Source organism: Rattus norvegicus, chromosome 1 (assembly GCF_036323735.1).
Source record: "Rattus norvegicus strain BN/NHsdMcwi chromosome 1, GRCr8, whole genome shotgun sequence".
NCBI lineage: Eukaryota > Metazoa > Chordata > Mammalia > Rodentia > Muridae > Rattus > Rattus norvegicus.
Window position 1 is genome coordinate 131,547,331 of NC_086019.1, and position 16,168 is coordinate 131,563,498.

Sequence of the window (16,168 nt, forward strand, 5' to 3'; positions counted from 1 at the left end):
TGTGTCGTAGGGTTGTGTTGTACAGGAGTGATACCTGACATGCAGAAGACTTTTTTTTTCTTTATTAACTTGAGTATTTCTTATATACATTTTGAGTGTTATTCCCTTTCCCGGTATCCGGGCAAACATCCCCCTCCCCCTCCCCTTCCTTATGGGTGTTCCCCTCCCAACCCTCCCCCCATTGCCGCCCTCCCCCCACCAGTCTAGTTCACTGGGGGTTCAGTCTTAGCAGGACCCAGGGCTTCCCCTTCCACTGGTGCTCTTACTAGGATATTCATTGCTACCTATGAGGTCAGAGTCCAGGGTCAGTCCATGTATAGTCTTTAGGTAGTGGCTTAGTCCCTGGAAGCTCTGGTTGCTTGGCATTGTTGTACATATGGGGTCTCGAGCCCCTTCAAGCTCTTCCAGTCCTTTCTCTGATTCAGAAGACTGGGTTCTTTGGCTGAGTAGTTTCTTACTGTGTCAATTACTGTGTTCTAGAGAGGAGTAGGCACGTTCTGTGGTTGACGACCCAGATAGAGACAAGGGAGGAGTGGATGGGAGGCCCCAAAATTGCTTGCTGGGCAGCAATGTCAACTCCATCTGCTTTCCCTTTCCTTTCTTTTCTTTTTATTTTAATTTTTGCAGAAGATGAGACTAGGCTTTCTATAGGCAAGGAAGCAAACATGATGAGCAAGACATAGAAACACACCCCACTTTATTCTGTCAGGGGAATTAGAAACACACTATGGTATCGAACTGTATTTAGTCATGTGGGAAAACTATCTAAAAAGTCAAAATGTAAGTGTAGGAAAGACGTAGAACTGCGGTTTCTCTATGAACTGGTTTAAGTATGACCTGGCGAATCTGCTTTGCAAGATAATCTGTGACATGCAGACTTTCTGAGACCTAGCAGCTCCTCTCTTGGCCAAAGGGATTTATTTTGAGTATTTGAAACAGGCGCATTAGATCCCAGATTCATTACCTGAAAGGGCTCGACACGATTCTTTTTGTTTCACGAATTGATATTTGGGAGCATTAAGTATTCAAAAGAGGATTCTAAACTCTTGGGGATTTTTAGCTCATATGAAACTAGTCTGAATTTTCACTCTTGGTTGAATTCCAGAGCCTTGGCAAAGGAAGGTCCAACGCCAATCATGCTCCACTGATGCACGCCGGGCATTATTCACACTGTCCCGTTATTTTCCCAAACCCCTCTGATCACTGCAATGACCTTATCTCACGTGGCTTCCCCGAAGACCACATTTTATAGATCGCTAACAAGACACTGCATTTGCTTAGGAGCCCAGGTTCCCGTCAGTTGACAAGACGTTCCTTCAGATGATCTCCCTTGCATGTTACCCTTCACCATAGCCTCAAGAAGGAATTGTGGAGAAGATTTTTACAGATAAGAAAGTTAGGCATTGTCTGTGAATGAGAAAGTTGGATCAAGAAACCATTTTGAAGGACTTCATCATGTTCACACTCCATATTGTCAGGTGGAACTAGAAAGAGGACATTATCTGGTTTTTTCCTCCTTGAAGAAGACTCTAGTTTCTGCATTGACGGAATTGAGGAACACTGTTGTTTGCTTGTGAAATGTGCCCCCATGAGCTCATGTGTTTAAACTCAAGGTCCCCAGCTGGTGCTGCTGTAGGGGATGGAGTTTTGGGGGAGGAAGTGTGTCAAAGTGGCACAAATTGAGGCTTTATAGCATGGTGTTACTTCCTGTTCACAACCTCTGCTTCCTGAGTCTGAATTCAAGCCAGCTTCCTGTTCCTCTTGTCATGTCCTCCCTGCCTGCTGCCATGCCTTCCCTGCCATGACAGACTGTATCTCTTTGGAGCTGTAAATAACACACGCGCTGTTTCTACTCTGAATTGCTTTTGTCAGGGCATTTTATCCCAACAAGGAGAAAGTAGCTAAGACAGATTCATTCCCGGTTCTCCTAATGTTAATCTTTCTTCAAGGTGTGTGCCATCTCCCTTTCCCTGTCCAGCCTGGAGACAGAGTGTGAGCCAGGGAAACAGAGAGGCTGAGCACAGTCAGTTATGGGGTTGTGAGCTGACTGAGCTGAGTTTGTTCCTGTGCCTCTGTGGTTCCAGAAGCTTGTGACGTCATCATGGATCATCTTAGGCTAAAGCCAAGATCAGGACCCATGTCTCATCATCGAAAGCTTGGAGAATGGAAATCATATATGATTCAATAGCTACCATTTGGTATGAGTCACTCAAGAATTCCAAGTGACTTGTCTATTGATTTTCTGCATTTGGGAATAGCCTTACTATTTGCTGTGATGTGAATTTGACTATAATCCTTATTGTAAGGCATCTACTATTTTGGATTCTTCAGCTTTCTAGATTTGAAGAATATTCCACAATATATATATATATGTACATATATATATATATATATATATATATATATGTATATATATATTCTATCCTCTTCTGAGCTCTGTTGTTATACATCAGTGCTCCAAGACTAGGCATGGATGTTTTCAAGTGAAATTGCTGTTAATGGTGCAAAATATTTACAGTTATGCCCCCAATTCAAACAGCCAGTAAACTTTATTTCTCCTTTTTGTAGTTTCAGTATTTAATTAGTGATGAAGCACCAGAAACCTTCAGGGAGAAAACACCCCATTATTTTTTAAGTTACAGTGTATTTACAACCCATTTCCACCTGCTTCCTTTGTCTCCACCTGTCTCTGCTGTATACAGATTCATCTCAGCCAGCCCCTCAGGAATACAGCTGTGTCATCACATCCTGTGGCATCCTAATATTTCATACTAAGCCGTAAACCAATTAGGAATGACTACTCCCTCTGCTGACTCATGGGAAGAGAAGGGGATAATGTGTCCTTCAGGTAATGAACTTCTTTGGGGACTTGACACATATTTCATTTTTCAGTGCTGTGCTTTTCCCTTGTCACGTTTCTGTGGATGTGGCTTCATTTTGCTTCATTGTGCTAAGAAGATTATGCAGAGCTTGCCAGGTAACCAAATGGCCAACCTCTTAAATCCCTTAAGGACACCCTGGAGAGTTCAAGTAGATCTGGTCCAAGTGAGTATGTCCTTGCAGGGAAATGGTATGTGTGTAGTGTGCCTTAGTTTCTCCTTATTCAACATAATACACCAAATTATCATCAGAACATACTGCTGGTCCCTACTTCTAGGTCTTCTGATTCAGGAGGACTTGGGTAGGGGTCTGGTGCTGTTGGGTTTGGGACTGTCCCGAGGACCACTGTTCTTCAAATAGGATAGCATGGTGATTCCATTTCTTTTCCCAGTATTGGAGGCTTTGCTGGATGAAAGCACACATTGATGTCAAGTGTAACTGTGTGTTGGAATCAAAAGCCACAGAGCCAGCCAGCTATTGAAGTAAAAATCAGGAGTGTAGGACCCGTGGGGCTGTGGAAAGCTGTAAACAGCAGCTTTGATTCAGCTCCACTGGGCTGTGGGAACCAGGCTTCCGAGTCTTGTGAGGCAAACCTCAAAAATCAAGATTTTTAAAATGTGAGGGTTTCCCCCGAGTTTTAAAATGGATGCTTTTGGTTAGGAAGCTGTCTCAGTGAGCAGGGTGCTAGTTGCACAAGTGCGAGCACTTGGATTTGCATCCTCAGCACCCCTGTGTAAGCCTAGCATACTGACCCATGTCTATAACCATAGCGATGCAGAGACAGGCAGATCCCGGAGGCCACTAGCCAGCCAATCTAGCCAAAATAACCATCTCCAGGTTCAGGGAGAGATTATCTCTCAGACAATACAGAAAAAAGTGGCAAAGTGACCTCTGGCTTCCACATATACATACCTTCGAGCGTGCACGTGGAGAGTTTGACTGCACTTATCTCACCCTGTGCTGGGGCAGGTGTTAGGCTGTAGGGAAGCACTGAGGCACCACACACAGGGTGGGAAAGTGCACTCTGAAGCGTGGGAAAGCCTAAGCTGTCTCAGGACCATGGGGTTCTCAGGTTCATGGACAACCAGGCACTGTTGGGAGTTGTGGAAGAGTTGAGAATTGAGTAGGGGCCCTCTTGGGGATGGGGGTTGGGGGAAGGGAGGTCCGGCTAGTCCCATGGAGACTGTCCTTGGCTTAATGGCTGGCTGGTGGCAGTTGTGGATAAGGCCTCGCTACAGCAGCCCTGTAGGCAAAGGTCTTCTCCATTGCTCCCCGTGGCAAATCCTGGTGAAAAGACGCAATCCATGGTTCTAAGGCATTTATTGTCATGTCAAAAGGTGGATGTGTAAAACAACCCCCCCTTCTCAGGGTGGGCCTGAGATTAAATACCTTTTGCAAGGAGGGATGTCTGGGAAGGGAATCTTATTGGCAATGTCCTCCAGACCTCTTTGTACCTCATTAGCATGGAGATCTCAGTCTTGAGCCTACATGACCAAAGGTCACATCTCTTTTCCTATTGTCTTGGTCTGATGAGGATGCCTCATCTGTACATGGAAGGGCTTGGGGCAGTCCCCTTACATGGTTGATGGCCACAGATCAATGGGGGGCCTGTGGCTACATGATGGGTTCTGTTGCCTGGGAGCAGGCGAGGCCCCTACCATCCCTTCAGGGTCTCCGGGACTTCAAAGCCTTTTAGCTCAGCTGAGGACCAGCTACCTTTCATGTTCCATCGACCCCCACAGAGAAACATAAAAATGATGGGGGTTTTCTATATGAAACTAGCCACTTTGTGAGTGAGGATTAGAGCTTACTACAAAAACTGGATTAAACAAATATACCAGCCATTACTTCTCTCTTCCTCCAAGGACAGACAGACAGCTTTATTATACAGGTTAGAACTTTCTTTAGAGTTTTTCTTCAAATTTCCTACTTGACCATCTCCTTCTAGTGCAGTCAAGTCTCAAGCCCTGCCTAAGTCCTTGTGGAAAACTTTAGGGACATCTTGGGTCAGTACCAAATGGGTCCAAATGTAAAGTATGTACCATATTGGTCAGGGATCTCTCTAGGAACAGAACCAATAGGGTATATACTACGTGTTCTAGTATGCACAGTTAGAAGGGGTTTGTGGAATTGACTTTTATTATCTGGATAGTGAGTATCTACAAGCTATAGAGCTGTGGAAACCATCAGCTTCTCAGTCCAAGAGGCTAAAATTCTCAGGAATTTACAGGGAATGAAGAGGGCCCCAGTGAGGCCTCAGGCTTGGAAGGCATGTGGACAATAGTTGGGGCTGTTCCACTTCCAGATGCTGAAGAATCTGAGCTCTGATGTGCAGGGGGAAGTACAACTGCAAAGCATGCATTGCTCAAGACAGCATGTCTATCATCGTTCCTGTCACCGTGAGAAGATGTCCGATGGAAGCAACCTCAGGAGGAAGAGCTATTTTGGCTCACGGTTTTGGAGGATATGAAGTCCATCACAGTTGAGAAGACACGGAGGATGGTAAGCAGACTAGGAAATAGGAAGCTAGCCTAGAAAAAAACGGTATGACCTTGGTAAGGTAGTCTTCAAAAGCCTGGTGTCAATGGTCTATGTTCTTCACTGAATCTCATGTTCCAAATGTTTCATAACCATTAGGACAGCATTATTATGGGAGATCAAGTGTTCAGGTGTGCAGCCTGAGGGAGATATTGCAAATTCAGATAACGCCAGGTGGGTTGCACTTGGGTGCAGAGCAAACGCCTGTTTTCTGCTTTTTTCTTTCACTGGGCACTGAGCTCGTTGGGTGGTACCATCCTAGGGTGGCTCCCACTCTCTTAGTCTCATGCTTTGCTCTTCTCAGAAAACATTCTTGGACCCATCCAGAAGTGAGCTTAACCCATTTCTAGGCAACTCTCACCCCACTCAAGCTGACAGTCGGCATGGATCACCCTCAAAGGACTGATCTATTCTCCTCAGCTAGACGGGAAGATCATAGACCAAGGTGAGAAGTGAGAATTTCTGGGATTATATTAGAACAGTCAGGGTTGGGGATTTAGCTCAGTGGTAGAGCGCTTGCCTAGCAAGCGCAAGGCCCTGGGTTCGGTCCCCAGCTCCGAAAAAAAAAAAAAAAGAACAGTCATTGGCTTCCGCTACTAGAGTCTGCAAAAGCAGGTAGCTCCAGGGCATTGTCTTTTGGGATGAGTCTCACCCAGCAGTTGTCAGGCCTTGCATCTCATTTTATCCCCATGACAACTAACAAGTTTGCTGTCACAATTATACCAAAGAGAAAAATACTTTATATTGGTATGGGGTTGAGCTGTGATATGAACAAAGGGCATATTGTAGGAAGCCAGCTGACTCACCACCCTGCACTCTGGGCAATGCACTTGTTGGTTGGTTGGTAAATGGTGTGATGGATGGTGAGAAAAACCATAGCTTCCATTTAAAGTTTTATGACATCACATTTTATAGTGGAGATTAGACCCCCTATTTGTTCATATTTATACATAGCAAGAACTTAATTGATTTTTATTAATGCAAAAATGACCCCAGATAAAAGTTCATTCTCTGCTCATGTAACCTGTATTGAAATAGGATATTAACAGAAACCTCATAACCCAACCCCAGCCATTAACACTCCCAAGTTTTGAACAAGGAAGCTCCTAATTCTTTAGCTGAAATTTCTTTGCTCCACTAAGTTCAATCCATGTTGGGACTATTAAAATGTCCTCTCAGCACTTGGTCTGAAATCACCCCCTTTTACAAATTTTCTCATTACATAGATCTATAGCCCTTTAGAAGTGAATTGCTTTTGATGATGGTGGTGGGATGTCTGTGATCTTAATAACATTATATAAAGTGTCCTGATGAATCAATGTTTGAGGACTATCCAGCTCTAAGCTAGATTAAAAGTAAATAAAAATGGACCTGGAGCATAACTCCTGCCTTCATTAAAAAAAAATAAAACTCTTTCCAAAAGCCCTTCTGAAACAGAGATCATAGAAGCAAAGAAATAGGTATGCCTGAACCCAGGAATGTGGAAGGTTTAAGAGAGGTACTTAATATTCATCTGGTACCCATTGCAATAACATCAATCTTACCATATTCTCCTGGTATTAACGTGGATGTTCTGCATTTAATATATACTTCCAGTGGAATTTCATTGTAATTGAGCACTAAATGATGTCTACTTATGGTAAAGTGGTTCCAGAGTTTTCTGTAATAAATAGGTTTTAGTAGGATAGAGGATCCAAAATTCATCACCGAGTCTATACTGGACTCTTTAAGCTCTAATTGTCATTGATGGTCTTTACTGTATTATTTCCAGACAGTTCATAATTACTCCAGCTGAACAAATGATGATTTGTGAATAGAGTAAGACGTTGACTGGATTACGTAGAGCCATTGATTTTTTTTTAAAAAAAAGCTCTGGCTTCACAAAATCCAGCTGGTCTCTTCCGTACTGATGTGCTCTGCATCCAGAGTTTCTGCCAGCCATTGATTAAAGGTGTGCGTGTTTCAGTTGCATGTGTATTTCCCACATCCAGACTTTCTTCCTTGCCATCATCCCGGACAATCTCACAAAGCATTTCCATGGGCGAGGTGTTATAATCTAGTGAGAATTTAAAGTTTATGAGTGGGTGTGCATAGGTTCTATACAAAAGGTATCGTAAGATTTCGGTGCCTGAAGGAAGTGCTGGCACCAATCTCCCAAATGACCCCAAGGGATGACTCTCTCCTAAAATGATTTGACTCCTCCCTATACAGTCACTATTAATGGCAGCAGAATCGTGACAAGGTGACTTATGCAGTCACAGTGATTGCTAAAATGCATTCACGGAGGGCTTACTGTATTTTAAGCACCCTGCTAAGTGATATGTGGTTAGTATCCCAATGGAACCTCATGGCAACATCGTAGTTCCAAAGTTGGGAAATAGGAAATTAGGAATTTAATGAGCCCTGATAGCTAAACAGATCCCGAGTTGGGCTTGAATTCAGGCTGGCTTTTGTCAAAGTCTGTGCTTTGACACATAGTGCTAGATACCTAGTCTGTGATTAATAGGTACAGAATTCTCAGTAAGCAATTGAAGAAAACTGTGGTTTCCTGCATGGAAGAATTCCTGTCTTTCTTTGTCATAAATAGGATAAACACACGGCAAGTTGAAATTTCATTAAGAGAGCTTCACTGAGAGGTAACCCAAATTCAGAAAGACAAATGCTAAGGTTTCTCTTATTTGTGGATGTTAGCTTCGAACTTTCAGATGTGTGTTCTATTTGGAATAACCAAAGAGGTCAGCAAAAAGTAAGGGAGGGAGCTGAATTTCAAGCAATGAGAGAAAGAACAGAGTGGTATAAAGACCTAAAAAGCAATAGTGGAACGGGAAGGGTTAAATGGGGAAAGGGATGGGAAGACAGGGCAGAGAAGGGAATGGAGCTAGTAAGTAAAACTAGAGATGTAATGTACTGTTATAGAATCTTCCTAAAATATACAAATATACATACCTAATAAGAGTTTAATTATAATTGTCTTATAATGGTGCAACAATCCCCCTATGACACATTATAGGATAACAAATAAAAAAAAATTCAGTGCCAGGGACAGGAATGTGTCACCTCAGTTGGAGTTGTTGGCCAGAGATGTCCCATAGATTCTCAAACATTATAGGCCCTCACTATTGCTCCTGGTGGCCATCCAGACTTTTGTTGGTAATCCCTATCACTGAAGATACCAACCCTTGAGTCATAGAACATGAAGAGATCAAGCTGGTACTCAGTTGGAAGCTTCATCCCTGCTAGATAGCTTTTATAATGTTGGAGGTGCTATGCATGCTACCAGAGGATAAAATAAATCACTAGTCTTAGCTAATTGTCAACTCTATAATAAGCTATAATAACAATTGGCCTGGCAAGACACTGCTGCAATAGTGGATGAACGTCCTGGGCGTAACCAACCACTATTAGATTTAAGTCTTGCTCCGCAAATTGAAGCCCATAGCTGGCACCATTATTAGGGCCAAGAACATGTGGCTGAACTGGTCATAGGCCTTGGGGGAAAGTGTAGTCCTATTACTTTCCTAAATGGGCACAGTATTAAGCCGACTCTTAATGATTTATTGTTATACCTGCAGATTAATTCTTCTCTCAACCTTCATAAAAGTATTCTTTTTTGCAGTAGATGACAAATGACATAGGTATTTTTTTTGCCATAGATAACAATTAATCAACACCCAGTAAATGTATGGAGAGTGAGAGACTGTGGAGTGTTCACACTTAGTAAATGGGACATTTAGCTCCCACTTCCACTCCCATGGTTCTGGGATCACCTGGGATAAGGATTGGAAGGAACAGAAGAGTCAGAGGCAATGGATTACAAGGAAACAAGCGCTTTCCAGACACTGCAGAATAGTTGCTCATATGAACTTACGGTAGATATGACAGCATTCACAGAGACCTGTATGAGCTCAAGCCAGACAAGATCCAAGAATGGAGAGGGGAGGTGGGCTCAAAGGACTACTTCTAGCTAAGGGGTTCTTGGCAACTGATGACTGCCGGGAAAGGAAGTGTCAGCATTCTTAAATCTGTGACCCCTGGCATGCAAGCACATCGCCTGTGTTACAAGCATATTATATGACCGTGCACTTAAGAGTATATTGGTAGCAAAATGGTACTTGACGGGTTTTAAAATAAAAGAGGATATGCTGTTGGGCGAGTAGGGAAAGGAGTGTGTATCTGTGATGAGTTGGTGGAGGGGGCTGAATCTGATCATATTCCCATGACATTTGCAAAAGAACTAAGAAGAAATCAGGCAAAACAAAGACAGAATGTAATTCCCTTTAGCTCAAGTAAGGTGTGAACAGCTAATATCTAAGGAGAAACCAAGGAACAGAGACACATTAAATATGTGAAGTGAGTCACAGGGAATCAGACCAGGTGCTTACACTGCCTATGTACAGAGCAGTTTCCCCAGACATCAGTTAACACTCAAGTCACCCACAAAGCTAACAGAGCAGGGTTTGAACTCTTTGGTCCACACCCCTCTTGCCAAAGGTTTGCGCATTTCCACAGGAAGGGGTGCTCTAGAGTGGTCACTTGCCAGCCCATGGCCTTGGCCTGCCTCATCTGCAAACTCAATGGATTGAGATGGACTGAAGTCCATTTACATTTGCATGACAAGTCTTTCCTCAAAAGAAACAGGTTGCAGAATATTATATACACAATAGATGAAAACAATCTCTGGTTACAATAGGTTTTGACACTCAGACCTCTTAGCCCAGATTTCCTAAAACCTTGATCTAGGGCTCATCAGAAGACTAGAAAACCTATGGACCCTTAGGCTCCTGTGATCTCACACTCTCCATATGTCCTTGGTATAAATTTGTCTCTCTTTTGAATGGGTGATGAGGCTTTGAGGGGTAGAGCTTAAAGCTTCCATGGGAAATTTCAACTCATTGGGAGGATGCTGTCCAGGTAGACTGTGGACTCAGCTCCCATCTGTTCTCCCACCTCTATCATATCTCTTGAGTTCTGGCCACGAGGCAAGCAGCTTGTTCCACCACAGATTCCTTGCAGTTATGTGGTGCCATGACATAGGCCCCAAACGACGACTGTCAAGTATCCGTGAGCCAAATTTCCAAAACAGCGAGCCTGAATAAATCCTTCCTCCAGGGTTTATTGCAAGTCAATTCTGGCAGTTATTTGTAATAGTGGTTGAAGCATGCAAACACAGCACTGTTTCTGAATATGGAACCTACCCACAGCCATTGGTGACCAGAATTCCTTGAGCACAGCATTGAGTCATTGACCAGTTCCTTCTGCCATAGGCTTCAATGGATGGTTTACCTCTGTCAAAGTAGGATTAACCTTATTTTCTGTTCCCACTATTTCATTCCTCCTTCTAGTCCTTCCTTCCTTCCTTCTTTCCTTCCTTCCTTCCTTTCTTCCTTCCCTTTCCTTTCTTTTCTCCTTAAAGATTTATTATTCTTATTTTATGTTTTTTGAGTGTTTTGCCCGTGTGTATGTAAGTGGACTACCCTCACTTCTGTGGAGCCCAGAAGAGACACCTAGATCCCCTGAAACTGGAACAGCTGTAAGTTTCTATGTAGATGTTGGGGCCCAAACTGGTATCCTCTGTGAGATCATGTTTCTCTTAATTCTAAAGCATGGAACTATATGTTCAATATGATTTTTATGAGTCACTTCAAGTTTCTTTGTTTTGTTAAAATAGACTAAGAAATATTTAACTGATCAACCAATATAAAAATACCCTAAAAACTCCCCTGGGCTGGTAGTATAGCTCAGTATTAGAGCACTGACTAGAATGCTCAAGGCTCTGGGTTTGATCTCTGAGACACACACTCATACAACCCTCCCCACCCTCAATCAAAATGACAAAAGCAGAACCCCCAAATCTTTTCCAGTTCCAGCCAGCCAGATGCATCATCTGCTTGTACAAACTTTGCAGCACCCCCCCCCCCATCAGTTCCTCAGAGAAGGCACTCCAGCAGCTCCTGTCCTCCACACACTCCCATCATGCCTGCGTTCTTCCTTTATTGCCTTTCACACGGCATATGACTTTGAACTTCCATTTCATTCAGCTGTGAACTGAATTTTTTAGGCAATGAAACCAAAAACACTGGGTAAGGGTTGTATTAAAATGGAACCATGCTGCAGGGCTTGACCTTTACTCTACACAAACTTGCACACACACACTTAGTAGGTCTTCAGCTAGCAATAAATGAGCAGTTGCCAGAATCAAACCATTCTATAGAGATCTAGCAATAGGCAGCCATAGCCACTTATGTGTCCATGAGAGGGAAAAGCAATTCTTTATTGTTAGTGCCAACACCTTGGATAATATACTTTTTATCTCTTCTCATAATGATAATGTAGATAAATTTCATAAATCAAATCTCTGCAGTAAAAAGGTTAATAAGTTTATGCTGTGTAATTGAAAGCCATATTAGTGATTAAAAGGATTTTATATATCAGTTTTCTGGGTCACCAACTAATTATTTTCAATGGCCAGTAATAAAACACGGCACCATGCCTGGCTAGACATTGCAAGCCATCAGATGCTAAATCATGTAGAAAGGACTACCTTAGGTTGGCTGGGTTTTCTCTTGGGATGTGTAGCCGTTGAAATCTTTGCTGCGTGTTTTGTGTCAAGCTTCCAATGTGTTCTCAGGTTTCTTTTTACTCAAAGTAAGCAAGCTTACTTTGTCCTCCCAAGTGGATAAGGGCATAGTAGGCTCCTGGGAACCTCAGATAACTACAATCAGTCATATTTAATGCTTCATCAACAACAGGGACATAGCTTAACTGTGTAACATACTTGGCCATCCTCTCAAAGAAAGGAGTATTTGCAAAGGAAGGAGAAGTCTGTGGGCTGGAATGTATTGATGTTTATTAAAACGTCCTTAAAATGTTGCAGGAAAAGTAATGCTAGACATGAAATCACTAGAGGTCACTGAAATATTCAAGGTAAACCTAAAGGTTAATGATGGGAAAACCGAGGCTTAGAGTCTACTGAAGTCATGGCTAGAATGCAGCAAATTGATGCTCAAACTTGATTTTGCCTGACTTCTCACTCAAGCAAGCTATTGAGATGTATGTACTCTTGGTTTCATGCAGTGCCACATCAAGTTGTAACAGCAACAAAGACAAAGTGCTTATGATTGGGTTTGAACTTGTGTGACATTGAAGCTCTGTGTATACATGGCTACTGAATTGTATGAAAAACCATTTCTGTCGTAGGTCAGTGATGTGTCCTGGAACACTGTAAGACGGAGAGAACATACAGAAGACAGAGCTTCCTATTTGGAGGTGGAATGAAGGTAAACAGGATTAAGGTGAGGAGGGGGCGCTGGTGGGGGGCATCTGTTCTAATTTTTGCTATTATTCTTTAAGAGAGGTTTTGATGTATTATTTAGCCAAAGACCTGCCACCTCTACAGCCATGATAGAATTGTTTGCACAGTTGAAAACAAAGCAAAATATGAATTTTTGGGCTTAACATCTCAACCAAATCATTCAAGTGTCCTTTGTTTGACACATGAATGCCTAATTTTGCAGTGTGATAGAGAAAAGTTAATTTGGAAACCTTCTGCATAGTTGAATAATTCTTTTGTTTCTCTAGTTGTTTTTCAGGTTCTGGAATCATCTTGCAAGGTAGGTAATGTTTTGGGTCCTCTGTGTTCCTGCCCCCCACCTCCCTCCATCTCTGTCCTTGTCTCTCTGTCTCTCTGACTCTCTATCTCTCTGTTTCTCTGTCTCTGTCTCTCTGTCTCTGTCTCTATCTTCCAGTGAGAGAGAGTGAGAAAGAGAGAGAGAGAGAGAGAGAGTGTGTGTGTGTGTGTGTGTGTGTGTGTGTGTGAAGGCAGGGACAATTTGTAAAGCCAGTCCAACAGAGCTCTACCAAGGCTGTGAATGGAGGATGTATTAGATAGTTTGAATCACTAGATTATTTTTTTTTCAAAGGAAACTGGCTCATAGATGAAACAAAGAATGAAAATTGGAAGGTGGGGACCATTGTCTTTTTAAACTGGAGGGAGTTCTTGATGTCTTAGTCAGGGTTTCTATTCCTGTACAAAAGATTATCACCAAGAAGCAAATTGAGGAGGAAAGGGTTTATTCAGCTTACACTTCCACATTGCTGTTCATCACAGAAGGAAGTCAGGACAGGAACTCACACAGGACAGGAACTTGGAGGCAGGAGCTGATGCAGAAGCCATGGAGGGGTGCTGCTTATTGGCTTCCTTCCCCTGGTTTGCTCAGCTTGCTTTCTTATAAAACCTAGGACTACCAGCCCAGGAATGGCATCACTCACAATGAGCCCTCCCTCATCTATTACTAATTGAGAAAAAGCCTCACAGCTGCATCTCATGGAGGCATGACAGGATGAAGATGGCACAAAGATTGGACAATCCAGGTCCTCCCTGTGGGTATGGCAATTACATCTAGGTGCATGTGCACCTTGACATCTGAGGCTGAGGAGCACCAATCTATGGTGACTAAATGAACAGGTAGGGAAGTATGGAAGAAAAGATTTAAAAGGCCACAGACCAACACATATATTCCTGTTTGTATGAAAGCAGATGAACTTCAGACAGCTTGAGGCATGAGTGGCATTGTTTTTAATGAGAGATATGTCTTGAATAAAACCAAATTTATTCATCATCTTTCCTCCTGACATGCCTAGGCACCATAATCAGGCCTTGGTGACTTACATGGGAACTGTAGATGAAGGTTAAAAAGAAGAAGGGAACGGAGTGCTGGGCACTTGGGATTTTGTAGAAGAGTAGAGAAGCCAGTACTGCAATCTAGCACCCCAGCTTTCAGCGATGGATCGTGTTTGAAGGAAAAGCCATCTCTGGCAAGAACGTTGCTGACCCTGAGAGGGAGTAGGTATATAGGAAGGCAGAGACTTTTCCTGAGAAAGATGATGAAAATAGCGTTTGTCTTCTCTGTTCCTTTCTCGTTAAGGCTTATCAGAGCTTCCTACTAACTTTTTATATCTCCATCCTCTCTCCAATAAAAGCCATCACCTTGTTTCTCTTTTTTATTTATCTGATGAACACAACTCCTCTAGCAAGAGAATAGTACCACTGGATCTACCAATTATTGTAAGAGAGGAATGAGTTGATACTTGACTCCTCTCTCTGTGTATATGAGAGAGAGAGAGAGAGAGAGAGAGAGAGAGAGAGAGAGAGAGAGAGAGAGAGAGAGAGATTGATTTCATTTAAGGTTCAGAACTTCATAGACATTTATCCTCCACACTTCAACCAGTTTCTAAGTTAACTGCTACACACTGCACAAAGAAACTTCTCTGATGAGATCTAATCTATGGGTATGGAGATACACATTTATAGGACAATTGATACCATGGACATTAAATAAATGACAGTAGTAGGTTCCCCCTGGAGTCTGAGCTCCCAGCCATGGGTTATTGTCCAGATTTACAGTACCAGGCATAAATTTCTTCCTATGGAGTAGGCCCTAGATACAATCAGAAAGCCGTTGGTTGCCACTATAACAGTTGCACCACTGTTTGTGCAGGTGAATAACTTGAAGACACACACTGCCTGTGTTGATTTCCAAGACAAGACACAGGAGTAGGAGGTGACTAGCACATTGCTGAGATGAATCCCCAATATAAATGCATTACAGAAGTCAAATACAGTCCATACTGAGGGCACTGCTTCTAGGACCTCCTTGGTCATTGGAATCTGTAGATGTTTAAGCCTCATATATGAAGTCACAGTATTTACTTGACTTATGTGCATCTTCCTGCATACTCTAAGTCCTTGCTAGATGAAACATAGTATCTGATATGCTAGAATATCTATGTATTAAACTTATAGAATGACAGAGAAATGGCCCGCACTTATTCAGTACAATCCCAACAGTATGCCTGGGTGGTTTTCAATTTGTACTTGGTAAAATTGATGGGTGTAGAAGGACTAACTGCATCTTACCCTAATTCATACTTCAGTGGGGTTCTGAGGCAAACTCGCTTTGCTTTGCATGAGTCTGCACTTTACCACATCGTCCTTCTGTGCGTTTCTTCAGTGTCTGGTCTTTCTTTTTGGAAAACACAATGGTTCACTTGCTGTCCAGTTACTGACCCACACCCAGTGTCTCAAGGGTGCTTTCGGTGTCTTTTCCATTTTTCAGAGGCTTCTTGGTAGCTACTAATAGTACAAGTGCCGGGGCTTGGGGATTTAGCTCAGTGGTAGAGCGCTTGCCTAGGAAGCACAAGGCTCTGGGTTTGGTCCCCAGCTCCGAAAAAGAGAACCAAAAAAAAAAAAATAGTACAAGTGCCTTCAATGAATAACGATGACTTCAAATGACTGATAAAACAAACCTTCAAAATGAGCACTATTCCCGTTTCCTAGACAATTCAGATTTTAGTAGACACGTGTGGCTCAGACAAGCTCACGTGGTAATAAGAATTTCTAGTCAGGTTGGACTGTCAAGAGTCATTTTCAATCTATATTTACCATTTTATAAAAAGCATGCCCTCATTTTTTAATTGTGGATTTGTGTGCCTGTGCGTGCATGCACACGTGTGCATGCATGTTCTTGCCACATCATATGTGTGGAAGACAAAGAACAGCTCGCAGGAGTTGATTCTTTCTTTTTATCATCTTGGATCCCTGGAATTGAGCTTAGGTTTTCAGCCTTGGTAGCAAGACTTTTTACCCATTGAAAAATTTTGTTAGCCCTCTACTCACTTTTAATTCACCATAAATCAACCTCTTTTCTTTTTTTTTCTTATGGTGCAAGTAGGTTAGGTAGGTATGCTTATG

The 16,168-nt window shown here is 42.6% G+C and overlaps 1 long non-coding RNA gene across 8 annotated transcripts in view; it reads left to right on the plus strand.

The window, feature by feature from the left end:
* LOC102551020 (uncharacterized) overlaps positions 1–16,168 on the plus strand; it is a 76,127-nt gene that overhangs the window by 48,806 nt on the left and 11,153 nt on the right. For 2 of the 8 annotated variants that reach the window (XR_010060570.1, XR_010060568.1), the window contains exons 2-6: positions 2,703–2,848; positions 5,186–5,863; positions 10,862–10,948; positions 12,616–12,695; positions 12,997–13,028. This is a non-coding gene — a long non-coding RNA (uncharacterized LOC102551020). Of the gene's footprint in view, positions 1–2,702; positions 2,849–5,185; positions 5,864–10,861; positions 10,949–12,615; positions 12,711–12,996; positions 13,029–16,168 lie in introns of all 8 variants that reach the window. The other 6 variants (XR_005499206.2, XR_005499205.2, XR_005499201.2 and 3 more) reach the window with 5 other exon arrangements.